General features: G+C 43.5%; 1 protein-coding gene across 2 annotated transcripts in view; it reads left to right on the top strand.

The window, feature by feature from the left end:
* The first annotated feature begins 260 nt into the window (after window positions 1–260).
* The window catches only part of LOC119979037 (neuron navigator 1-like), an 806,372-nt gene continuing 779,798 nt past the window's right edge, over window positions 261–26,834 (top strand). For both annotated transcript variants that reach the window (XM_038821010.1, XM_038821009.1), the window contains exon 1: window positions 261–463. The gene's annotated coding sequence lies outside the window, so the exon portion shown is untranslated. The remainder of the gene's footprint in view (window positions 464–26,834) is intronic.

Below are 26,834 nucleotides of genomic sequence, written 5' to 3'. Positions count from 1 at the left end.
CAGTGAGAACGCCCGCCTTTGAAATGAGTCACGTTTTTGACCAAAACATTAAACTTTTAACGCGTTGACGGGCAAATCTCCACTTCGGCTGGGGGGTGGTTGTCTCTGCAATATTGTGCATTTGCTTTCCCCAGCAATCTGGGGGCCATTGCTTTAATAGTCTTTCCACAAAAGGAGCTGCCTCTGGGCGAGGGAGATAGCGGGGGCGGTGCGAGCTTCTCAGCAAAGGGGGTGGCACCGAATCTGCTTGCGGGAAGGTAACGCTTCGCAGCGCGTAATAAGCGGCTTGCCGCCTTGTCTTGGAGAAATGTGTGTCTGTGTTTGTGTTGGAGGGGGAGGGAAGAGTTTAATTTGAGAGAAGGATGGCCGTGCTGTAATTGTCCCTGTACCGCAGTGAAGTGTGCCTTGTTACCCCGCACGGCTGGAGGAGGGATCGGTCGGCAACATTAATTTCCGATGAAAGGTAATTACTTGAGAGCGGAGAGAACGGGGGATTGTCACGCTTTAAGACCAGTGCCCTGTTTTGTTTGCGGCCACACAATAGGCGCTCGCATTTGTATCAACAGCGCCCTCACAACAGTTGAGACGGAGGGGTCAGTTCCCAGGGTCGATTGATCTCGCCGCAGATGTATTTCTCTACAAAACTTTAAATCTGCCTTCCTCCCCCCCTCCCGTGCCCCTGAATAAATAAACGGCATCACCAATAAAGCTGACACTTAAATAAGAAATTAATACAATGTCGTTCCTAAACTCTTCTATTCCAGCGGTGTGCAGGTTTGTCCACCCATTCTTGAGCATTGGTGTTTCTCACCCCATTAATAACTAAAATTTTATTAATCATCACCTTCTGGGAGATTACCTTTGAAGGACGTTGCATCGCTAACATTACCAGAGGGTTTTTTTTATAAGGAAGAAAGACGTTTTACTTTGTACAGCGTTCCTCTCAAGCAAACATTGAAATATATTCACATCAAAAGAAAACATAGATATGAATCTAATTCTGTTCTTAAGGGTAGAAGCTGCGATCCAGTTCCAGATAGTAAAAATGCACATTTGTGTCCCGCAATTTCTTTTATAGCAATGATATAACTGGAACCTGGTTAATCCATTTGTTGCAAGCCTATTACTTTTTGCACTATCCATGCTGAATGGTGTCGAGTTCTGTGAGGGTGGAGGTAATATTTTCACCCCCCTTTGTTAGTCTGTTTCTCAGCAAACAATATATCTCCAAATCTAATGGAATGGATTTCAGCTAAATTTAATGCACTGGATAGGGTATTTTCCAAGGGAGAGCTGATCAGCTTGGATGAAGACATGGATCCAGATAACATAATTTTGTCAAGAACCAATTAACATTGGAATGTGGGGCAGATTGACTTTTTACATTTTAGAATAGCGTGGCTCCTTTTATGTACAATGTTGTTGATTGCTTTGGAATGTTATGGATTGTTTCAGCTGCTATGGTGGAGTTGTCAAAATATCAGCAGAGTTTTCAGAGCATGTTATTGATTGTGGGTTGACCAAAAGCCTCCTCCGTGAGATGGAAGCTCGTAATACAATGATTCATTTTTTTCAGCCTTGCAGTTACAGAACATCAACTCGGCAGAAGAAAAACTCAAGGAAGAGCTGCGTAATTGCAATAACGTGGAGTTAGCACGGCATGTCCGATGTACGCCCTCTATTCAGTGCCTTCTTCATTTAGGCCAGGATTTTAGGACCCCAACATGATGTACCCCCCCCCCCCCCCCCCGCCTCAGCAGTTGTGGAGAGCCATTTAATTGCTGTTTGCTCTGGTGGGACTGTAATATCCCACCAGGCATGAGGGGCCATAAAATTATGGCCCTAGTTTCTATTGTAGGAGGTGTCTGCAAATATGATTTTGACATTTGCATATTTAACAGTTTTATGAAATGCCTACACAGGGACTGTAAAAGGTTTATTTACTTGGGACTTATTTACTTCCCTTAATAGACAATAACTTTATTCTGTCCTTGTCCGATGTTGTAATTGAGGACAAAAAAATGGGAGTAAAGCTTTATCATTCATCCAGGGTTGAAATACAAACCAAAATTGTGTTTGTTTCCCTGGTGAAATCATTCAGCAATATACATTATCTTTATTGTGCTGTGGTTTGCAATTTTAACATTTTAATATTGTTTAATTGCATTGAGAAGCGTGAGTATAGAAGTTAATTGGTAAGGCAGTAAGGTTTGTGCTCTGAATAATGCTACATTCTCAGTGAATGATGTCAGTATGCAATAGACAATAGCTAAAGTGGGTGGAAATCCTCCTGTTTTCTGAATTGGGCGTCAGAAACAGCCGTTATATGGTTCACTGAGGACCTGAACTATACAGGCTGAGAAGGTTGTAGGTTCAAAGCCTGGCTTGCACAGAATAGTTGATTTCAGCTGTCGTGCCATTAAGATCGCTGGAGATGGCTCAACATCCCTGATTAAAATAATCTTTCCTGTTGTGTACCTGTGCAGTTGATGTGGAGGATAAGATGGATTTGATAGTATTGAATCCAGTAGTTTATTGCTCCCAGCCCTGGTTCTCACATCAACAACTGTGGACACAGCAAGTTATTAGAAGGTCACCTTCGTTAATGAATCACGGGGACTGTTTGTCAGTTTTTGGAAGAGAAAAGGAAGGAGAGAAACCGTTATACAGCATTTCCCACACAAGTGCCAGGTAATGACTGTCTCGACACAAGAGACTAACCATCTCCACTTGACATTCCAGTGACATTAGCTGTTGCTCGTTATACTTTCCCTTAATTTTCACTGTTTTAATTACCTTTGCTCAAGAGTCGCAGGTATCTTTCTGATACCACCACAGGGTTCAAAGCAAGTACTGATCAATGACTCAATACACCAGTTTATAAGTTTGAAAGCAATACACATTTATTATACACGCAGTCAATTATTACTCATGCATAAACTCTACTTGCTAAACTACAACTATTACTAAAAGCCTATACTTAGCTTCAAGTGGCCCACTCAGTCAGAGGAACAATGGGCCGTTGTCCGGTTTCTGATACTGCTGGCTTCGAACTAGTATCGAATAGTAGCTAGGAGCGTCTATCTCGTAGTGTGCATTGACCTTAGACTTACTTGGCTGGTGCTTGGCGGGCCTCTCATTGCTGAGAGCCTAAGCCAAGGTGAGAGTTCTCCCAAGAGCTTTCAAGAGAGCGAACTGAACTTGAGGACTCTGCTTTATACCCCAAGGGTTTTGCACCCTTTAGAGGTGGACCCCGACTTGGTCCCAATTATTGGACCATGTCCCAATCGTTCGTATTGATTTTCTTCCCAATACCGGAGTTGTTCCCTGATCGTTGGGCTGCACTTTTGTTTTAGCTCCCACTGGCGCCGGGGAGTCTGTCCTGGTCTCGATTATTTCAATGTTTCTCCTTTTTGTCCCGGAGATAGCTCATTATATGCTAATGGCTATTGGTTCAGTCTGTCGTGGGTTCTGCAAATCTTAATACACAGGAACCTTGCACCTGCTTGTTTTCCCTAGTGCTGTCCGTTTTTCCCTGCACACTTTTGCAGGTTCCATTTTGGAATCAGGAAGGGGCCACCCCAGGTGGCTACATAGCATCACAGGATCTGCCCAATATCAACATCCTATGGTATGAGCCTGAGGCGGGGTGGGGGGGGTGGGGGGGGGGGGGGGTTAAAATTGACCAGAACCTGAACTGAACCCGACACATTAATATTGTTGCTACAAGAACAGGTCAGAGGCCTGGGAAACCTGAGGCAAGTAACCCCTCCTGACTCTCCAAAGTCCTGTCTATCATCTACACAACACAAGTCAGGAATGATTCTGGAATGCTGCCTGCAGATCGGAAGACTGCCAATGTAACCCCAATGTTTAAGAAAGCAGGGAGTAAGAAAACAGAGACCTACAGACCTGAGCCTGATGTCAGTAGTAGGAAAAATACTAGAATTTATTTTGAAGCATGTGATAACTGGACAGTTAGAAAAGAATGATTGGATTGGGCGGAGTCACCATGGATTTACAAAAGGGAAATTATGTTTGACAAAAACTATAGTTTTTTTTAAGGGTGTTACTTGCAGTACGTAATGGAAAACCATGAGTGGCTGTGATTGCTTGGATTTTCAGAAGGCCTTTGATAAGATCCCACACAGGAGATTGGTAAATAAATTAGAGAACATGCCATATAGGGGATAATATTGGCTGGATTGAAGATTGGTTATTGGACAGAAACAGAGAATTGGTAAAAATGAGCCATTCTCAGAACTGCAGGCTGTGAATAGTGGGTCACCACAAGAATCACTGGTTTTTATAATCCTTATTGTCACAAGTAGGCTTGCTATTAACGCTTCAATGAAGTTATTGTGAAAAGCCCCGAGTCGCCACATTCCGGTGCCTGGTCGGGTACACAGAGGGAGAATTCAGAATGTCCAAATTACCTAACATCACGTCTTTCGGGACTTGTAGGAGGGAAAACCGAAGCCACCCGGAGGGAAACCCACACAGACACGGGGAGAATGTGCAGACTCCGCACAGACAGTGGCCCAAGCCGGGAATCGAACCTGGGACTCTGGCGTTGTGAAGCAACAGTGCTAACCGCTGTGCTACCGTGCTGCCTCTGTGCTATCGTGCAGCCTCCAATGAGCTCCAGCTATTCACAATCTGTATCAATGATTGGACGTGGGGACCAAATGAAGTTTGCAGATGACAAAAAAACTAGGTGGAAATGTAGGTTGTGGAGGAGGATGCAATGAGACTTAAGGGGATTTGGACAGAACATGGCTGATGGATTATAAGTGGAAAAATGTGGGGTTATCAACTTTGGTAGGAGGAGCGGCGATGCAGAGTATTTCTTAATGGTGAGAGATGGGGAGTGTTGATGTTCAAAGGGACACTGGGTGTCTGTTCATAAGTCACTGAAAGCTAACTTGCAGGTCCAGCAAGCAATTAGGAATGAAATGAAATGAAATTAAATTGGCTTATTGTCACGAGTAGGCTTCAATGAAGTTACTGTGAAAAGCCCCTAGTCGCCACATGCGCCTGTCCAGGGAGGCTGGTAACGGGAATCGAACCTGTGCTGCTGGCCTGCTTGATCTGCTTTAAAAGCCCAGCGATTTTAGCTGAAAACGATATGTAGCCTTTATAGCAAGAGGATTTGAGTACAGAAGTGAACGATGGCTTGCTTCAATTACATAGAACCTTGGTTAGGAATATTGTGTGTAGTTTTGGTCCCCTTATCTAAGGAAGGGATATACTTGACGTGGAGGGAGTGCAGCAGAGGTTCTACAGATTAATTCCTGGGATGGCAGAATTGTCCTAAGAGGAGAAATTGAGGAGATTGGGCTGTATTCTCCAGGGTTCAGAAGAATGAGAGGTGATCTAATTGAAACTGGCAAATTTCTTCAAGGGCTGGACAGAGTAGATGCAGGAAGAGTGCTTTCCTGGTTGGGGGTTCTACAATCAAGGGACAAGAACAAAGAACCAATGGACAAAGAACAAAGAAAAGACAGCACAGGAACAGGCACTTCTGCCCTCCAAGCCTGCGCCGACAATGCGGCCTGTCCAAACTAAAATCTTCTACATTCCGGGGTCCGTATCCCTCTATTCCCATCCTATTCATGTATTTGTCAAGATGCCCCTTAAACATACTATCGTCCCTGCTTCGACAACCTCCTCCGGCAGCGAGTTCCAGGCACCCACTACCCTCTGTGCAAAAACTTGCCTCGTACATCTCCTCTAAACCTTGCCCCTCGCAACTTAAACCTATGCCCCCTAGCAATTGACCCTCTACCCTGGGAAAAACTCTCTGACTATCCACTCTGTCTATGCCCCATAATTTTGTAGACCTCTACTAGGTCACCCCTCAACCTTCGTCATTCCAGTGAGAACAAACTGAGTTTATTCAACCTCTCATCATAGCTAATGCCCTCATACCAGGCAACATCCTGGTAAATCTCGTCTGCACCCACTCGAAAGCCTCCACATCCTTCTGGTAGTGTGGCGACCAGAATTGAACACTATACTCCAAGTGTGGCCTAACTAAGGTTCTATATAGCTGCAACATGACTTGCCAATTTTTATACTCAACGCCCCAGCCAATGAAGGCAAGAATGCTGTACGCCTTCTTGACTACCTTCTCCACCTCTGTTGCCCCTTTCAGTGACCTGTGGACCTATACACCTAGATCTCTCTGACTGTCAATACTCTTGAGGGTTCTACCATTCACTGTATATTCCCTCCCTGTATTGGACCTTCCAAAATGCATTACCTCACATTTGTCTGGATTAAACTCCATCTGCCATCTCTCTCCGCCCAAGTCTCCAAATGATCTAAATCCTACTGTATCCTCTGACAGTCCTCATCGCTGTCCGCAATTCCACCAATCTTTGTGTCGTCCGCAAACATACTCATCAGACCAGTTACATTTTCCTGCAAATTATTTATAAATACTACGAACAGCAAAGGTCCCAGCAGCGATCCCTGCAGAACACCACTAGTCACAGCCCTCCAATCGGAAAAGCACCCTTCCATTGATACCCTCTGCCTTCTATGACTTAGCCAGTTCTGTATCCATCTCGCCAGCTCACCTCTGATCCCTGTGTGACTTCATCTTTTGTACCAGTCTGCCATGAGGGACCTTGTCAAAGGCCTTACTGAAGTCCATATATAGACAACAGTCTCAGAATAGGGGTAAGCCATTTGGATCTGAGATGAGATGTTATTTCTTTCGCTAAGAGGGTAGTTTATCTTTGGAATTTTCTACCTCAAAGGGCCATGAAAGCTCAGTCGTTGATATACTGAAGACAGAGATTATAGATTTCTATAAACAACATCAAGGGTAATAGGGTTGGCGCATGAATGTTGCATTCAGGAGATGATCAGGCACTGATTGCGTTGACTGGCGGAATTGGTTCGGAGCGGCTGAATAGCCTCTCCTATTCCTATGTTCCGATGTGATAGAATACTCTCCAGTTGCCTAAATGGGTGTGGCTCCAATAATATACAAAGCATCCAGGACAAAGCAGCCTGTTGATCGGCACCTCATCCACCACCTTAACCTTCCACTCCCTCCATCACTGATACACAGTGGGCACAGTGTGTACCTTATGCAAGATGCACTGCAGAAACTCAGTAAGACTTCTCCAACAACACCTTCCAAATCCCCAACATTTACCACCGGAAGGACAAGGGCAGCACCACATGGAACACCAGCCCTGCAAGTTCCCTTCCAGCCACACACCATCTAACTTGGAAATATGCTGCTGTTCTTTCACAGTCACTGGATCAAAATGCTGGAACTCCTTTCCCAGCAAGCACTGTGGGGTGTATCTGTACCAGATGGACTGCAGCGGTTCAGAGGCTGCTCACCAACACTTCTAAGGACAATTATGGGTGGGTAATAATGCTCACGGTGCCAGTGACGTCATTTCCCGTGAATGAATTGAAAGAAAAAACATGTTGTGCTACAGAGCTTGGTTGAAAAAAAAACATGTTTGTGCTCCAGAGTTTTGTTTCCATATACTGGTATAATAGCATTACTGTTTAATTATCAGTCATAAAAGACTATGCTAGGTACTTGACTTAACTTGAACTGTTTATTGGTCACTTTGTTTCCTTAACTCAGGCAACCATGAAAAGTATTTCTGACAAAGTAAGACGTTTCAGTTTTAATTTTATATTGCAGTCCAAAGATCGTCAGCACAAATGGGCACAGTTTTTTGTCTTTATGTTTTCTTTTTAATATAAATTCAAAGTACCCAATTCTTTTCCTTTTTTCAGTTAAGGGCCAATTTAGCGCAGCCAGTCCACCGACCCTGCCATCTTTGGGTTGTGGGGGTGAGACTCACGCAAAAACACGCGGAGAATGTGCAAACTCCACACGGACAGTGACCTGGGGCCGGGATCGAACCCGTGTCATCAGCGCCGTGAGACAGCAGTGCTAACCACTGCATCACTGTGCTGGCCATGTTTTTTGATATGTTTTTCCTCCTTCCCTTGCTGTGCAGTTTATTTCTTTGGTGGGATGTAATCATCACTGGCTGGGCAAGCAATTATTGCCAATCCAAATTGCCTTTGACAAAGTGGCGATGGGCTGCTTCTTGAACAACTGCTTCAGTCCATGTGTGTTATTGCACTATGGGTAACATGGACGGCAACACGATGCAGATAAACTATGAAGCATCCACCAAACATAGGCATTGGTTCAATACGATTTATTGAACTCCTATAAGAATGCCTACATCGGGCTGTGGGTTGACTCTCTACCCACGCTAAGTACACTAACTCTAACTGTCTAGACCAGGCTAGCTCTGATCCCGTGTAGAAGGTGCTGACTGATATGTACACCCTGACTGTCACTACAGTTGTCACCAGTGGAAAGAGGTGGAGTGCTGATGCCTCGTGGGTTTTATAGTTGGAAGCCCCCCTCTGATGTTCTGACTGGTGATTGGTTGTGTTCTGTCCTGTATGTGATTGGCTCACTTGGGTGTCTGTCACTGCCTGCTTTTACCTCATGATGTGCATGGTGCATATTATGACATCCATTGGTGCGGTACACGTTCATGTGCTGGTAGGGATTGAGTTTCAGATTTTTGATCCAGCCACAGTAAAGGAATGGTAAGGCATGCAAACATTTTCTGACCCTTCCTACTGGCACGAATGTCTTGTCCTGTTGAAGGTAACCCCCACAATGCTTTCCCTGGAGGCGAAGGGTGCGGGGCACGCAAAACACAGAAACATGGCTGAGTCAGAAGGTCTCACCATTAGTCAAAGGCAGGCGACCTTCAGCAGGGGGAGCGGAAAATTCTACCCATAGTTCAAGTCAGGATAGTTCATGACTTGGAGGTGGTAACTGCGTTCCCATAACCTACCGCCCCTATTCTTTGAGGTGCTAGAGGCCACATTGTTCAAAGGTGCTGTGAATTGATACATGCTGCGGGTGATGATGGCCTAAGATGACAGCTTCTATGTCCTGTATTGCGTCAAACGTCCTGAATGTTGTTGGAGCTGCACTCATCCAGGCAATTGGCGTGTATTCCATTACACTCCTAACATGCCTTATAGGTGCTGAGCTAACTTTGGGAGTCACTAGGTGAGTATTCACAGTAGGCATTCCCTGCCCCTGACCTGCTCTTGTAGCCCCAGTTGTTATGAAGATGTATCACACAGAATATTCAATTATAATGTCATTGGCTAGACATATATATGTACAAATTGAACTTTTGAAAAGTATACTTTTGCGAAGCAAATGATACTGACCTTCAGCAACCAGTATGTTGCATTAAGGACACAAGCTGTTTTATGGAGACACAGGGTGGAATTTTCCAGCTTAGCCTTCCAGTGAGATTTTCTGGCCCCGCCAAATTCAATGGACTTTTGAACAGCTTATCGCATTTTCTGGCCACGTCCCTGCTGCAATGGGGCCGTAATATTCTACGTACAGAGTCTATGGAGATCTGAATTCTGAAACAATGGCTAAAATAAGCCCAGATTGAAACCAGAGAAAGGTCACGCAACCCAGTTCTTGTGTGCAAAATTTGGGTGTGAAACTGGATTTGAACTAACTGCTTTAGAGTCACAGGGGCAACAGCCTCCTCTCCTCTCACTTTCCTTGAAACGTCTCTCATCAAAGCCGAGCTGTTTATAATTTGAAAGCCCAGCAGAAGACCTAATTGCTGCAAACCTTAAAGAAGGATTCCGAATCAACACCACCATATCCAAGGGAAAAGAGAATCAACCAGCCAAAGTGCAGAATGACTGCTCCAGTTGGAAACCCAAGTACCAGAAAGCTACTGTGTAAAACACACATCTGGACCATCCATGAATATTTTGTTTCTGAGTTTTAGTACTTGGCCAAGTTTAAGATCTGATACCCTGCAGGATTTTAATTCTTTTTGCATGCTGGTTGGCGTGGTTGGGGTGGGGAATGTTTTTGCAATATTGTGTAGTCAACATATTTGTGCATAATAGTTGTACATTGTAACCCTTTGTTAATTTCTGCATTTTACCCAAGTGAGTTTTAGCAATAAAACTAACTCTTTACTTGTTAACTTAAGGAAATTGGCAGGCTTTTTTTTTACAATGAGCTACACACAGTTAAGTATGTTAGATTGAATTGGCAATATCACCTTTTAAAATCGAACTGTGTTATAACCAACTAAGGAGTGGGATAAGTGAGGAGTCAGCTCACCTTTCTAACTCGTTGTATACAATATCGATAGGGCGCCTGTAAGCTTCTAGGAAAGCACAACCCCCAGAACGTTAATGGTGGGGCATTCAATGATGGTGAGCCGATGAATGTCAAGAGTAGATAGTGAGAATCTCTCTCATTGGTGATGGCCATTGCCCAGCATTTTATGTCACTTGTCAGTTATTAAGCCAAGCTTGAATGTTGTCCAGGTCTTGCTGCATGCATGATGATCGGTGGAAATGTGGATATGTTTCAGAAAAGGAAAAACATGTAGTCATGTTTATTTGTGCTGCTAACTTGGGCTGGAACATGAACAGAGTCCAGAATGAGTTTTTGCAGATATTTGATCTGGGAAATGCGTGTGACATGGGGAGGAAAGAGAAAAGTGAATGATCAGTTAGGTATTGAAACCTGCATTGCTACAATTTGGAGCACTGCTATAATCTTCGGATGCACTAATAAATAATATAACATTTTTGAAATTATTTAAGTTGGAAAATCATAAGCACTTAGGCCATGGAATTATGTATCAGACTGTTTTCTCTGCAACTCCTTTGCATATGTGCCAGGCTCCACTATTTTATTCTAATCGATCGACACAGAATCCTATTTTAGTTTTAGTCTTGCTGGAACTCCATTCGCTTCTCTAGTATTAACGTTTGCATGTTTTACTTTCATGTCGCTCAGTTAGTTTCTTCTTTCCCTGTCAGGTCTGGCTGTTTACTCCTTTTGTGTGACTTCACTTTTCATTTTTAACTTTTCTATTCTGATCTATCCTTCATGTGGAGATGCCGGCATTGGACTGGGGTGAGCACAGTAAGAAGTCTTACAACACCAGGTTAAAGTCCAACAGGTACCTGTACAGGTACAGGTAACCTGTTGGACTTTAACCTGGTGTTGTAAGACTTCTTACTGATCTATCCTTCAACATTTTTAATGTTTATTTCCTTCTCCTCCTGTTTTTTCCACTCCAAGTAGCGATAGAAAGGAATTGCAGGCTGTTGGATATCCAAAGAGATCAAGATCAATGTACACCTAATCCAGAAGTCTTTGGCTGGAATTTTCTAGATTCCCCCCCCCCCTCCATTTTCCCATGTCGGAGGCAGCTCAACATTGGTTGCTCGTGCAATCTTCCACTCTCCCCGCCGAGGTCAATGACGAGTTTGCATGGTTTGCCATCGTGCTGCTGGGGAACCCGAGGTGTGGGTCAACATTGGCCGGATCGGAAGATACTACCGGTGGAAACGGCTGGAAAACTGCCCAAATCTACATGATGGGGTGGGGTCATCGCAATATTTGGTGCGGGCCATCAACTCCTTACACAAATGCATTGGTCAGAGTCAATCCTGAGGGGGGGTTGACTCATGTGGATCAATTTCCCTTTTCTTCTGAAGGTTTGGAAATTTTTCTCAGGCCTCAGCAGAACCCTTTGCTAATTCTGAATCTATGATGCCTTTTAGGGATATAAATTGGAACTGCAATAATATTGTAGGATTTGCCAGGTACTAGAGAGACACTAAATGATTCCAAAGTGAACAATATTTATGAGTCTCTCTGGATCAAGAGCACACAACAAAGGAATTTTTAATATTGATTGGCTGTGCTGGAACAAGATGGACCTGCCTGCTCTTGGCACCAGAAAGCAAAGTCTACATTTTGAGACTGAATTAATGTTAAAATATGAATAATTTAACAAAGATCATGGTGGAACTTCAAACCAGCCTACCCGGTGAGATTCTGGTGGGGACTCTGTTAAAGTGGAGCATACAAGTTTAACCTCCCATTCAATCTGGAATCCAGCTGGGAACCATTTAAACTGTGATTTGATGGCTTAGGCGTCTGCTGGATGCAGTTAGAAAGCTCATAATGCGTATACAAATACGAGGCCCGTTACGTGAATGAGACCCCCATTGCAGTTGAACCAAGGCCCACCAGGTGAAGGCAGGAATACTGCTTCAGGTTCCACATTGAAAGTCATGGTTGCCCCATTGCCCCGAATTCCACACTTGTTCCTCCTGAGAAAACCCTTCTGAAACCACCTTCCCATGACTTCTCTGCTTGCTGGCAGCCATTCCTTTGGTTTTGGCAAATGACCTCTGACCACCAGAACTCATTTTCGGCTTCTTTCAGCAGACAGCTGCCAACAACATCCAGATGAGACTGGGAACTAGAATACTGTGGGCCTGAAACTCAGTTGTGTTTTGAACACGGCCTGTCTCGTCCCAATCTTAAATCTGCTTTGTGTTTAGAAATCAGCCCCCCCAACCCCATATTTCTCTGAAGCCTCAGGGCAAGGCCTCTGGTAAATTATCCCTGTATCTGAAGTTTCAAATGTCTTCATTAAATTTATATTAGTGGAAAGGATGTTCTTGAGCCTTCTGAGAGAAAACATTAAAAAAAAGGAATTTGTGAAATGGCTGTTACCAATTTTGAGTTTGCTTGGTGTCTGTCATATTTTGCAGTGGCAGAGGTGGCCCTGCCATTGGCCAGCAGCAGGATCTTCTGGCCCTCCGCAATTGTCAACTGGGGTTTCCCATTGTTTGTGACCTCCACCACTGGGAGGCCCAAGATCTGGTCACTGTCGGCAGGATCGGAAGATCCCCACCAGCAGGAATGGCTGGAAAATCCCGCCCGGAAAGCATTGAGTTGCAATTCCTCAAATTTATTCCCAAGTGTAGTTGGTTTTGATGCAGTACTATATAAATACTGATACTTCCTCAGTCAAAATATTAGAAGCCTGGCCTTCTGCAGCATTGAAAAGGAAAATGACAATCCCCAGAAGTTACTTTATCATAAACTGCCAATTTCTAAGTGACCAAGGACAACTATCCGCTCATGAATATTCATGTAACATATGCAGGAAGCTTTCAAGTTCTTTAAATAGGAGACATTGGCCTTGGAATCATGCCATGCAGTAATAGTGGGTGAACACTTTGCGCAAAGAGGAATTGCAGATGAATACGACCTGAATGGAGGGATCAGTAGGGCAATGCTTCCACTAAAATTCACACAACGTGTGAATGCAGTTAAGCAATTCTTCTGATCACACTGTTGGTCCCTTTAAATATTTCAAATCCCATTTGCAATTGTTAAGAATGTTGAAAATATACAATATATTTGCACACTTCAGAATTATTTCCCCTCATTTTTGTACTAGTTTTTTCTGAAACTTTAGATTTCAAAAATGCAGGAAGTACATATTTTAAGACCAGTACTTTGCATATTTTTCAGTGGAGAACGTGGCTGCATTGCTGTCACATGTACCAGGGCAAACCCAGGTCAAAATGCAATCAAGTAAGTTTTTAAAACATTTATTCCTTCACGGTTGTGGATATCGCTGTCTTGGCCAGCAATTTTATTGCCCATCCCTAATTGCCCTTGAGAAGGCAGTGTTGAGCAACTTTCTTAAACCCCTGTGGTCTAAGAGAACCCATACTGCTGTTAGAAAAGGAGTTCCTGGACTTTGACCCAGCAACAGTGAAGAGACAGTGAATATTTCCAATGAAGTCAGGATGCCGTGTGGCTTGGAAGAAACTTGCAGTTGCCAGTGTTCCCATGTTTTCCTTGTACTTTCTAGAGGGCAGAGGTGGTAAGTTTGGAAGCTGCTGTCAAAGGAGCCTTTTTGAATTGCTGCTGCAGTCTTGTAGATGATACACATTTCTGCCACTGTGCAGTGGTGGTGGAGAGAGTGAATGCCTAAGTTAACGGATTGGGTGCCATTCAAGTGGATTACTTTATCCTGGATGGTGCTGAGCTGCACTTCTCAAGTAAGTGTCCTGACTTGTAGATGGCCGACAGCTTTGTAGGTCAGCAGGGTGATTCCTGCAGATTCCCCGTCTTGATTTCTCTTGTAGGCACAGTATTTATATGGCTGGGTACAGTTCAGTTTCTGATCAATGGTAACCCCACCAAGAATGTTGTTCGAGAGGAGATTGAACAATGGCAATTCCATGAATGTCAAGGGGAAATGGTTTGGTTTTATCTTGTTGGAGATGGTCATTGCCTGCCACTCTTGTGACGCGAATGTTACCTGCCACTTGTCAGCCTAAGCCAGGTTTTGTCCAGGTCTTGCTGCATAGGAAAACGGATTGGTTTCACTACTTGAGAAGTTGCGAATGGTGCTGAACATTAGGCATCATCAGTGAACTTCTTACTTCTTTCCTTATGATGGAGGAAAGGCTTGTGAGGAGCAGCTGAGATAGGGTGGACCTAAGATATACCCTGAAAAAATTCCTGCTGTAATGTCTTGGGACTGAGATAAGACCTCCAACAACGTCCTTTGTGCTAGGTATGGCTCCAACCCAATTGATAACAGTTAACATTGAGATAAGTCTGTCATAAGAAGACTGGTGGAATAGGTCCTGTAAGGGAACAGAGTTCGAACACTGAAGTTGTTGACCAAAGTTATTTACATTACAAAGGAATGTAGTTTAGGGAATCCAGCTCTGGAAGAGGAAAGAAGTGGAGATTCCAGATTTTAAAACATGTAAGATTTTTGAGTTGATGGTATGGCAGGGAAGGCTGGTTGCATTTCTGTTTGAAAACTTATCATTAGACAATGAGAATTTAATCAATCTCTGATTTGTGCTGCTTGTTTGAGATTGTGAATGCAAAACATTTGGAATCACATGGGCTTTAAGTGCAGATCAAAAGTCACAAGAAGTTTGGAAGAAGGTGAAAGGCAGACGTGCATATGTGGGATAAGATGGGTTTGAAAAAAATATGAACAGGAGTAGGTCGTTCGACCCCTCGAACCTGTTCCTCCATTCAATAGGATCATGGCTGATCCGACATTCCTATAGAACCATATAACCCCTTTCAGTGCAGAGGGAGGAGGCCATTCGGCCCATCGAGTCTGCACCAACATTCTCAAAAGAGCACCTCACCTAGGCCACTCCCCCGTCCTATCCCCTTAAACCCGTGCCCTGACACTAGTAAACCTGCATGTCTTTGGACATTCAAAGGGAAATTAGCACGGCCATTGCACTAACATGTGTGAGGAAACCGGACACACCCAGAGGAAACCCACGCAGACGCAGAGAGAACGTGTAAATGGCACACAGTCACCGAATGCCGGAATCAAACCGGGATCCCCGGCGCTATGAGGCAGAGTTGTCGAGAGTAGGAACAAATAGGTTATGAAGGAGGGGATGAAAAGTCAAAGTGCAACCAGTTCTGGGGATGAATAGTTTGAGCTCTGAAGAAACTCCAGGGTTCCAGTAGGATGGTTAGTTCCACACTAAATTACTTGGCTAATGCAGACCTTTGTTCTAACCACTGCAAATTTACTACCATGTTAGGACTGCAGATAGAAGTATCAGCCAGTAAATTATTTTTACTCAGTTCTTCTGGTGAGCGATGGAAATTTACAGTACAGAAGGAGACTCTAATGGAAATAATCCCAGAATCTGAATTTGCTTCTTATAAGTGTACTTTCCCATCCCTGTGGAATATAGATTGCATGCATTCTGTCAATAATTTCTTCACATACTGGGTGCGCAAATTGCAAGCAGTAATTTAATTAGAAATTATCTGACACTGACGATAGATACATTTCTTAGCTCTTTGACTGGAGATCTGTTGAAGATTTGTAAATCGCTCCATTTAACTTAATGGAAGCAGTCAGGTGCAGAAAAATTGAATGGCATCCCATTAGGATATCAATTAGGATGTGAAACACAATTACTCAACTTTTTTAGTGTGGCTGGGTGGATAATTGTTCAAAATTGCTTCTAAAGTTCCTCCACTTTGCAGGTATTTGGAGGAGGAAACAAAAGGAAGAGACTTAGGATATGACCCATACACTGAAATCATACTTTCCTAAGCAGCTACCTCCAGGCTGCAGATTAGTGTCAATCACTGGTAATGTTACCTGAAATGAAATTTACCCTATTGCGATGTCACTTAGAATGGCTTTCAATTTTCATATGGATGGTGAAATTCTACACAAATGGCTCAATTTATATGAATGCGGACAACGCACAGAAAATTATGAATAACTTGCTAACAATTTCCTGAAATGTTCAGATAACCATTATGGTTTCCTTCTGCTAGCATGCAATTGTAACATTTGCCTAAAATCACTACTTCCAGCAGTTCTCAAGCATCACAGCTCCAAGGACCCGGGTTCAATTCCGGCCTCGGGTGACTGTCTGTGTGGAGTTTGCACTTTCTCCCTGTGTCTGCGTGGGTTTCCTCCGGGTGCTCCAGTTTCCTCCCACAGTACAAAGATGTGCAGGTTAGGTGGATTGACCATGCTAAATTGCCCCTTAGTGTCCAAAAGGTTAGGTGGGGTTACTGGATTACGGGGTAGGGTGTGGATTTAAGTAGGGTACTCTTTCCAAGGGCTGGTGCAGACTTGATGGGTCGAATGGCCTCCTTTTGCACTGTAAATTCTATGATTCTATAATAATGGAAGGACTGAGTAACATAGTGCACACGTGGCTATTATAACTTTAGTTTGATTACTGCGCAACCTAAAGCCATTTTTTGGAACTGTTTTAAAAATTCATCCAACCACTTAAAGAATTTCCTTCAGGTGGTGGTATAGCTATTTCAACGAGAATACAGATACAATTGAAATGATAGGTTTTAGGTTTTTCGTGGAACATAGTAATCTGTATAGATCTTAATTTAACATTCAGTTTGACGTAATAGCATACAAGGACCTTTTATCTGAAGATTTCCATTGATAAGTTAAAATTGTGATATTCTTTATCACCAAGAATGAGCAGATTTTGAATAAGTAATAACTACAATTAGGTGTCATTCCATTTATACATCCCAATATGTTGTCAGAAGAGTCCTCGACGAGTTGAGGTAGTGCTCCATGTGTTATGTGCTTTCTACTGCTAAGCAAGTAAGAAATTGTTCCCGAGCATGAAGAACATAAGAACATAAGAACTAGGAGCAGGAATAGGCCTTCTGGCCCCTCGGGCCTGCTCCGCCATTCAATGAGATCATGGCTGATCTTTTGTGGACTCAGCTCCACTTTCTGGCCCGAACACCATAACCCTTAATCCCTTTATTCTTCAAAAAACTATCTATCTTTATCTTAAAAACATTTAATGAAGGAGCCTCAACTGCTTCACTGGGCAAGGAATTCCATACATTCACAACCCTTTGGATGAAGAAATTCCTTTTAAACTCAGTCATAAATCTACTTCCCCTTATTTTGAGGCTATGCCCCCCAGTTCTGCTTTCACCCGCCATTGGAAACAACCTGCCCGCACCTATCCTATCTATTCCCTTCATAATTTTATATGGTTTTTATACGATTCCCCCGCATCATTCTAAATTCCAACGAGCACAGTTCCAGTCGACTCAACCTCTCCTCGTAATCCAACCCCTTCAGCTCTGGGATTAGCCTAGTGGATCTCCTCTGCACCTCCAGCGCCAGTACGTCCTTTCTCAGGTAAGGAGACCAAAACTGAACACAATACTCCAGGTGTGGCCTCACTAACACCTTATACAATTGCAGCATAACCTCCCTAGTTTTAAACTCCATCCCTCTAGCAATGAAGGACAAAACTCCATTTGCCTTCTTAATCACCTGTTGCGCCTGTAAACCAACTTTTTGCGCCTCATGCACTAACACACCCAGGTCTCTCTGCACAGCAGCATGTTTTAATATTTTATCATTTAAATAATAATCCCTTATGCTGTTATTCCTACCAAAATAGATAACCTCACATTTGTCAACATTGTATTCCATCTGCCAGACCCTAGCCCATTCACTTAACCTATCCAAATCCCTCTGCAGACTTCCAGTATCCTCTGCACTTTTTGCTTTACCACCCATCTTAGTGTCGTTTGCAAACTTGGACACATTGCACTTGGTCCCCAACTCCAAATCATCTATGTAAATTGTGAACACCTGTGGGCCCAACACTGATCCCTGAGGGACACCACTAGCTACTGATTGCCAACCAGAGAAACACCCATTAATCCCCACTCTTTGCTTTCTATGAATTAACCAATCCTCTATCCATGCTGCTACTTTACCCTTAATGCCATGCAGCTTTATCTTATGCAGCAACCTTTTGTGTGGCACCTTGTCAAAAGATTTCTGGAAATCCAGATATACCACATCCATTGGCTCCCAGTTATCTACCGCACTGGTAATGTCCTCACAAAATTCCACTAAATTAGTTAGGCACGACCTGCCCTTTATGAATCCATGCTGCATCTGCCCAATGAGACAATTTCCATCCAGATGCCTCGCTATTTCTTCCTTGATGATAGATTCCATCATCTTCCCTACTACCGAAGTTAAGCTAACTGGCCTATAATCACCCGCCTCTCTGCCTACCTCCTTTTTTAAATAATGCTGTCTCGTTTGCTAATTTCCAATCCACCGGGACCACCCCAGATGCTAGTGAATTTTGTTAAATTATCACTAGTGCATTTTCCCTAGCCATCTCTTTTAGCACTCTGGCATGCATTCCATCAGGGCCAGGAGACTTGTCTACCTTTAGCCCCATTAGTTTGCCCATCGCTACCTCCTTAGGAATAACAATCATCTCAAGGTCCTCACCTGTCATAGCCTCATTTCCATCAGTCACTGGAATGTTATTTGTGTCTTCCACTGTGAAGACCGACCCAAAAACCTGTCCAGTTCCTCAGCCATTTCCTCATCTCCCATTATTAAATCTCCCTTCTCATCCTCTAAAGGACCAATATTTACCTTAGCCACTCTTTTTTGTTTTATATATTTAGAAACTTTTACGATCTGTTTTTAATATTCTGAGCAAGTTTACTCTCATAATCTATCTTATTCTTCTTTATAGCTTTTTTAGTAGCTTTCTGTTGCCGCCTAAAGATTCCCCTGTCCTCTAGTCTCCCCACTAATCTTTGCCACTTCGTATGCTTTAATAAAATTATAGTTCTGGATTTCTCCTAAGAAAGCTATAATTTCTTTATTGAGTCTGAGTTCACTACAAACACATAGGAGTTACAACACAGAAACATACCACCTTGGGGTCAGTCCCATGTGCACAGAAAAAGCTCCTAGCTTGAACCTTTACTGTATGTATATACATAGTTCTTGTTGATAATAAATACATACAGTTAACCTACTTAAGACCTACAGAATGGTATTGAAAACCCGAGAACAAGATCTACTTCTGGTTTCCATAAGCTAGGAGGGCCAGATGATCAAATTGGCAGGTTTCTAAGTCTGCAGTGGGTGTGTAAGGTCTGTCCAACTCTGATCCCTGAATATCTACAAGCAGTAGTAGCAGCTCAAGAATTACAGAAGGCAAGACTTAGGAAGATCTTAACCTGATTGGAGAGATTCAGACGTCAAGTTGCTGGAAGATCGGGAAGAATTTGGGAGGGGGACCACACATTGAGCCTTGTGCAAAGGAAAGATTACGTGTTCAGAAATATTTGAGTTTATGAAACAATGGAGAGGAAGGCTATGTAAGGTGATAAAATTGTAGAGCGTTAAGTTGACATTGAAACATGTTATTGCAATTTGCTAAGATTGAAGATGCCAGATATTAAATGCTCAAGGATAAAATTGAAAGGAAAACAAACTTGAGGTTCACAGTGAGTTTGAAGACAAGTAAGCAAACAATCCAGTGCTAATCTGCTCATTTAATGTTTCTCAGTCAGAGTTGTTGCTACACACAAATGTTTGGGAGGATGTAGACCTTTTTCCGTTCCACAGCAGTATCATCTCCACAGCTCAGCATTGTGGTATGCCTGGGAGGCAGTGAAAAATATTGCAGGTCACAACTCACCATGACTGTCCACATACACTAATACTATCCCTGCATGAGAATTGCGGGTGTCTTTTCAGAGATGAAGCTGCCTTTCTGTCAACACTGTTAGAAAATTGTTGATAGATGGTGTACAAGAAATAGTTGGTGACATCAAGGCAGGTGTAGAGTCTATGGCTGGCGGCTGTTCACCTCCATTTTTACAGTTCTACTGAAAGCAAGACCTGTGATTGGGAGACCATAAGACGTGGGAGCAGAAGTAGGCCATTTGGCCCATTGAGTCTGTTTCGCCAGATAACGAGAACATGACGAGGGAAGTCTTCTGAAGCCACTAACATAATGTGTCAGTTATTGGAATACCTTAGTCATGCTTTTTTGGCATTGCTGTACAACCTCCTTTTGGAAGATGAGCTGACCTCAGCATTAATCTGTTAAAACCAGATATTTTCACTATTCTGTGTATCCTGACCAGCATGGGAAATCCATATGTGGGTCCTCCTCTCCATCCAAATGTGCTAGCTAGGGCAGTCCCATTGGGGCGCTGATTGTTGCAGTTGTCTGCTGGGGGAAGAGGAATAGATTATTTGCATCAGTTGAAGGAATGTTTGGGCAGCACGGTAGCATTGTGGATAGCAGAATCGCGTCACAGCTCCAGGTCCCAGGTTCGATTCTGGCTTGGGTCACTGTCTGCGGAGTCTGCACATACTCCCCGTGTGTGCGTGGGTTCCTCCGGGTGCTCCGGTTCCCTCCCACAGTCCAAAGATGTGCAAGGTTAGGTGGATTGGCCATGATAAATTGCCCTTAGTGTCCAAAATTGCCCTTAGTGTTGGGGTGGGGTACTGGGTTATTGGGATAGGGTGGAGGTGTTAACCTTGGGTAGGGTGCTCTTTCCAGGAGCAGGTGCAGACTCAATGGGCCAAATGGCCTCCTTCTGCACTGTAAATTCTATGAATGATGCAAAACAACCATTTTTGCTCTAATCTGGCACAACTTGACAATGAGCCAGAGTGTAAAGATGGATTTTCACAGACTCATACTGAACACAGAAGGTATTTATTATTAAGAATTGTATAGCAGTTGCTTGGCTGTAGTGAGCTCCCAAAATGATTCTGCCTAGGAGCTTTTCCTCACCATGGGATCATTTCACACTGAATCCTGATTGGTCACCCAGGCCAGGTGACCCTTAGTCTGCTGTGTTGCTCTTAAAGGGACAATCATCACATCCCTTCCCCCTTAAACTCCTTCATACAATCTTCAATAACTAATTCACTCTGTATTAAATACTAACTGAACATTATGTACATGATTATAAATTAAGCCTTTGAAGGGGGTATCCTGTTTCTTGTAGAGAGACGTAATTCTGTTGTCTAAGATGCTTCCACAGGATCAAGGAACCACAGTAACGGGTACCTCTTCTGCACAGCCGATTCATCATATTACTTCCATGGAGACATCCGTTATGTCGATAACAGGGTCGAGCAGATACTTTGCTGTTTACAGATTCAAAAACATTTGCTTGATGGCAAAACTGACTGCTGGAGCACTCACTTCTCAACGTGGTCAACGTGTTCACCAACGATCCGTCCATCCATGTCTACTTGTATGAAAAGGGATCCAGTCTCAGAGACAATAATTCCAGGGATCCAACTTGATCCACTAGTGTAATTTCTCATGTACATGGTTTAATTTGCTAAAATGCGAATCATGGTTTGCTTTCTGATTACTTTGGCTGGCTTCTACCGGTCCCAGCAAATTGGAAACTCTGGGCTCATCTCGTTCTGAGACGACGCTTCATTCGTAGTTTTGCAGTTGGAACTCCCATTGTTGGATGTAGAGTGTTATAATAGGTAGTAAGGCGGAATTGAATGTGAGATTTGGTCCTTTAGCTTCATCCTGACAGTTCTTCAGGCCAGACTTGAAAGTTTTGGAAATTTCTCTCAGCTGGTCCATTTGATGCTGGATGATAAGGCACAGTTCTAATATGATTAATAACATTGAGAGCTGTGAAGTTTGAAACTCAGCACTTGCGCATACAGTTCCATTGTCTAATTCCATGATTTAAAGTAATCTGTGAGTTGAACAGCATTGGCGTAATCTTTCAATGGTACTATGCTTTGTAAGTGACTTCAACTTAAAAATGTTCATGCATTCAAGTGTGCATCAATCACGAACAAAAGCATTATGCCCGGGAATGGGCCAATGTTATCAATATTGATTTGTACCCATGGCTGGCCAGGCCATTTCCAAGGGTGCAATGAGTCTGTAGGAGGCAACATTTGTTGCAATTGGCACTGTTGACAGTTCTTGACTAGCTTCTCGATATCAGCATCCATACCAAGGCACTACACATAACTCCCTGGCAAGCATCTTCATCTTAAGGATGCCAGGATGAGCACTGTGTAATTCAGTAGGAGCAGCTCTCTGCCTGGTACAGGAATGACTACCCTTGCTCCCCAGAATATGATGCCATGCTGACAATCAATTCTTTCTACGGGTAAAAAATTAATTTCCTCGGAAACTGGCTCATTTACCCATACAATAAGTATTGTGTCTCCTACTTTGGGAAAAAGTGGATCTTAATTCATCCAGTTCCTGATCTGCTTCGCCGAAACTGGCAATGTGTATACAATAATAATAATCTTTATTGTCACAAGTAGGCTTACATTAATACTGCAATGAAGTTACTGTGAAAAGCCCCTAGTCATCACATTCCGCGCATGTTCGGGTACACAGAGGGAGAATCAGAATGCCCAAATTACCTAACAACATGTCTTTCGGGACTTGTGGGAGAAAACCGGAGCACCCGGAGGAAACCCACGCAGACACAGGGAGAATGTGCAGGACTCCGTACAGACAGTGACCCAAGCTGGGAATCGAACCTGGGACCCTGGCACTGTGAAGTAACAGTGCTAACAATTGTGCTACTGTGCCACCCATAAATTTAATACAAAGAACAAAGAAAATTACAGCACAGGAACAGTCCCTTCGGCCCTCCCAGCCTGCGCCGATCCAGATCCTTTATCTAAACCTGTCGCCTATTTTCCAAGGATCTACTTCCCTCTGTTCCCAAAGAACAAAGACACATGGCATGATAATTTTTGCAAGGATAGGTGGCTAAGTGTATCTGCATTCACAATGTGTGTTCCAGGTTGGTGCTTGAAAGTATATACATAGGCGGACAGAATTAATGGCTATTGATGAATTTTTTGCCGAGGCAATCAGTGAGATAGCCTTGTCTTCTTTCAAGAGACCCATGAGTAGTTTGTGGTCAGAAACGTTGGTAATTTGTCTACCATGTAAGTACTTGTGGAATTTCTTGAGGCCAAAGACTACTGTTTGTCCTTCCTTCTCGAATTGCGAGTCTCCATTTCCAACCCCTTGAGAGGGTTCCTGGCACATATCCTATCAGCTTTTCAGAGCTGCCTCCCATCTGATGGGACAACACCACACCTGTACCACATGAAGGTTTTGCATGTCAATATCAGTTCTTCAGATGAGTTGAAGTATACTAACAGCTTTGAGGAATGCAGAAATTGCTTTACTCTGTTGAAGGCTTCCGCCTCGGGAGCCTTCCAAGACCAACAATGGTGTTTATTTAGCAGAATATGGAAAGGGGCCATTATCGTCGGTTTTTTTGTCCATGGTAACTTACCATCTCCAAAAACGATTTCAGTTCAGCTATGTTTGTGGGACAGGCACATTCTTTATCATCTTGACCTTGTCTTCCATTGGGTGTAATCCTTGTGCTTCTACATGGTGCCCCAGGTAGGTCACCTCAGTGGTCTGAAAGGTGCACTTCTCTTGCTTGAGACGAGGTCCACCCTTCTGAAATGTCTTTAACACCACCTCTAAGTTTGCTGGATGCTGGGTCTTTGTCAATCCGGCTATATGGTGCCATTATCAAGGTATGCTACAGCCCACGGCAGCCTCTGAAGCAGAATCTCCATTGTCGTTTGGATTATTGCACACCAAAAAGTGGGTGTGTGTACTGGAATAAATGTGTGTTTATCGTGACATTCCCCTGGGAAGTGTCATCTAATTTGAGTTGCAGGTACATGTGACTCATACCCAACTTTATGTAAGATTGACCTCCTGCCATCTTTGCATACAGCTCTTCAATTCTCAGGATTGGATTTTTATACAGCTTGGTGGCCTGATGCGGATGGTCTTGTCTGGGTTTGATACAGGGATTATAGGTGCTGCCCATTCTGAGGACTGAACTGGCTGGATAATGCCTAGTTAAATAATAAAGATTATTATTATAGTTATTCTGACGTGTTCAACTCAATATCCACTTTCTCTCATAAGACATGTGGTACTGATCTTACCCCAAAAGAATCGGGGAGTGACTTCTAGGTATAATCTTAGCCTGTAATCCTTTAATTTTGCCTAATTCATCACAGAAGATGCTCTTGTATTTTGTGATCAGTTTGGGCTGTCCCCTTTAGTGCACTTGAAAATTCCCGTCCCAGTTCACCTTGATTTCTTCAAGCCAATCATGGACGAGAAGGTTTGGTCCTTCACCTGTCACCATTATCACAAGGAGCTGTGTAGACTGTTGTCCATATCTTCCAGGTACCATTGTGATGCAGTTTATTTTTATTGCTTCTCCTGTTTAAGTCTTCAACTTGGCAGAAGTGCTCAGTGGTTAGCACTGCTGCCTCATGGCACCAAGAACCCAGGTTCGATCCCAGCCCCGGATCACTGGCTGTGTGGAATTTATACATTCTCCCCATGTTTCACCCCCACAACCCAAAAGATGTGCAGGGTAGGTGGATTGGCCACACTAAAATTGCCCCTTAATTGGGAAAAATTAGAAGTGCTCTTTAAGTTCAATGGTTGGACTCCCTCTTAGGTATTGTTTTTAAAAAATCTTTATTGTCACATGTAGGCTTACATTAACACTGCAATTACATTATCGTGAAAAGCCCCTAGTCACCACATTTTGAAGCCTGTTCGGGAACCTGGAGGAAACCCATGTAGACACTGGGAGAATGTGCAGAATCCACACAGACAGTGATCCAAGTCGGGAATCAAGCCTGGGACTCTGGAGCTGTAAAGCAACAGTGCTAACCACTGTGCTACCGTGCTGCCCAAGCTCATCACATTTGCTGATGCCCCTGTATCCATTTCCATCTTAAGAGGCTTCCCATTTACCCAGACAGTTACAGTAATAGGGTCTATCATGACTGTTTTTAAATTAAACAGAGAGTGAATGCCAGAATCACTGGTGCTGGGCTCTTCCACATTTTATACTTGTAAAATTTTGGTCAATTGATTATTCAGCTATCTTGACTTCGCTCTGCACTGCTTTACCAAATGTCCTCTTTTGTGACAATAAAAACAGTCAGCTTCTTCAAGCAGTACCGATATCATTCCACTTAAGCATTACTGACTGGTTGCTTGTTCTGTACTTTTTTCTTTTGTTGGTGGCTGAAACTGTTTTGCGCGTCACGGCTGCTTGGCGGTTTTGGCACCATGGCTGGCTGTGAACCCCACAATTTTGTGTGCTTGGTAGGTCTTGTGGCACCATTTCAGTGCTTTCCATGGGCAGTGATATCTCCATTGCGTGTTTAAAATTTATGTCAACCTCTACAAGCAATCTCCTTTGAATCACGCTGTTGTTCATGCCACAGACGAACCTATCCCATAAAATATCATTTAGGGTCGCTCCAAAATCACAATACTCCAAAATTGCTTCAGTTTAACAATGTAAGTTTCACCTGGGGCTCTCGGCTTCAAAGTAAATTTGAATCTTTGGAGTATGACTGATGGCTGAGACTGCAATTGACCCTTCACTAATTCTACTAACTCACTAAATGATTTGGAGTTGGGCCCGCTTGGGCCTTAGAGACTGTGAAGAAGGTTATGCCTTGAGTTCCACAAACACTTAGGAGAATTGCTTTTCATTTTCCTTTCTCGCCAATTTTCTTTGCTTGGAAACAATACCCAAGGCTCACACCGTATTGTGTCCAGGTCCTCCGTGGAGGAGACAAATGGGTCCATTCATCAAAAAGAGCCATTCCGATGAGTAATTTTCTTTTTCTGACTTCAATTAAAACAGGATACTCTCAGGTGTCAGGCTAGAGGCGGTGTTTATCCTGTCCTTGTTGCACCATTACAGACTTCATTAGTGTACACAAAAATATTTATTAATAAGAATTGTACAGCAACCACATGGCTGTAGCTTGCTCTCAAAATGTCTCTGCCTGGGAACCTTTCAAACCATGCAGCGATTCCACACTCTTGAGTCCCGATTGGTCACTGAGGCCAGGTGACCCTTACTCTCCTGTGTTGTCTTTAAAGGGACAATCACCACACAGACCTTGAGTAATAAAGGCAGCAAAATGTATTAAGGGAGGCCAGAAACTTATTGGAAAGTTTCCATTGTGAAGGGCACTTGCTCATCTAGGTTTCAGCTTTAAATTATTTAGTAACCAATTAAAGTGGAACAAATGTATTTATTGCTTTCAGCCATCAGGGGTGGGATTCTCTGACCCCCCCTGCCGGGTCGGAGAATCGCCGTGGGCCAGCGTGAATCCCGCCCCCGAAGTCTCTGGCACCAGAGATTCAGCGGGGGGGGGGGGGGGGGGGGGGGGGGGGGGACGCGCTGCGCCTATCGGAGAAATTCGCACCTTTGGGGCAGCCCGACGCCGGAGCGGTTCACACCACTCCATCCCGCCGGGACCCCCCGCCCTGCCGGGTAGGGGAGAATCCCGGCCCAGGTCCTTGTTCAATGCCAGCACAATACCGCATTGATATTTATAAAGAGTTCTTATGCCACAATTTAATAAAGAATTGAGTCACAAAAACCTCTTAAAATGGGAAGACCTGGGAGTAAATAATGGCGCACTGAAAAAAAAACCGTATGCGAGTTATTTAATGAGTAGATTAGTTTAAATATTGGAAGATAAGTAGTTTAA

Source organism: Scyliorhinus canicula, chromosome 15, assembly GCF_902713615.1.
Source record: "Scyliorhinus canicula chromosome 15, sScyCan1.1, whole genome shotgun sequence".
Classification (NCBI taxonomy): domain Eukaryota; kingdom Metazoa; phylum Chordata; class Chondrichthyes; order Carcharhiniformes; family Scyliorhinidae; genus Scyliorhinus; species Scyliorhinus canicula.
The sequence above is the reverse complement of the archived record's forward strand: the minus strand, read 5'-3'. Positions and strand labels throughout refer to the sequence as shown.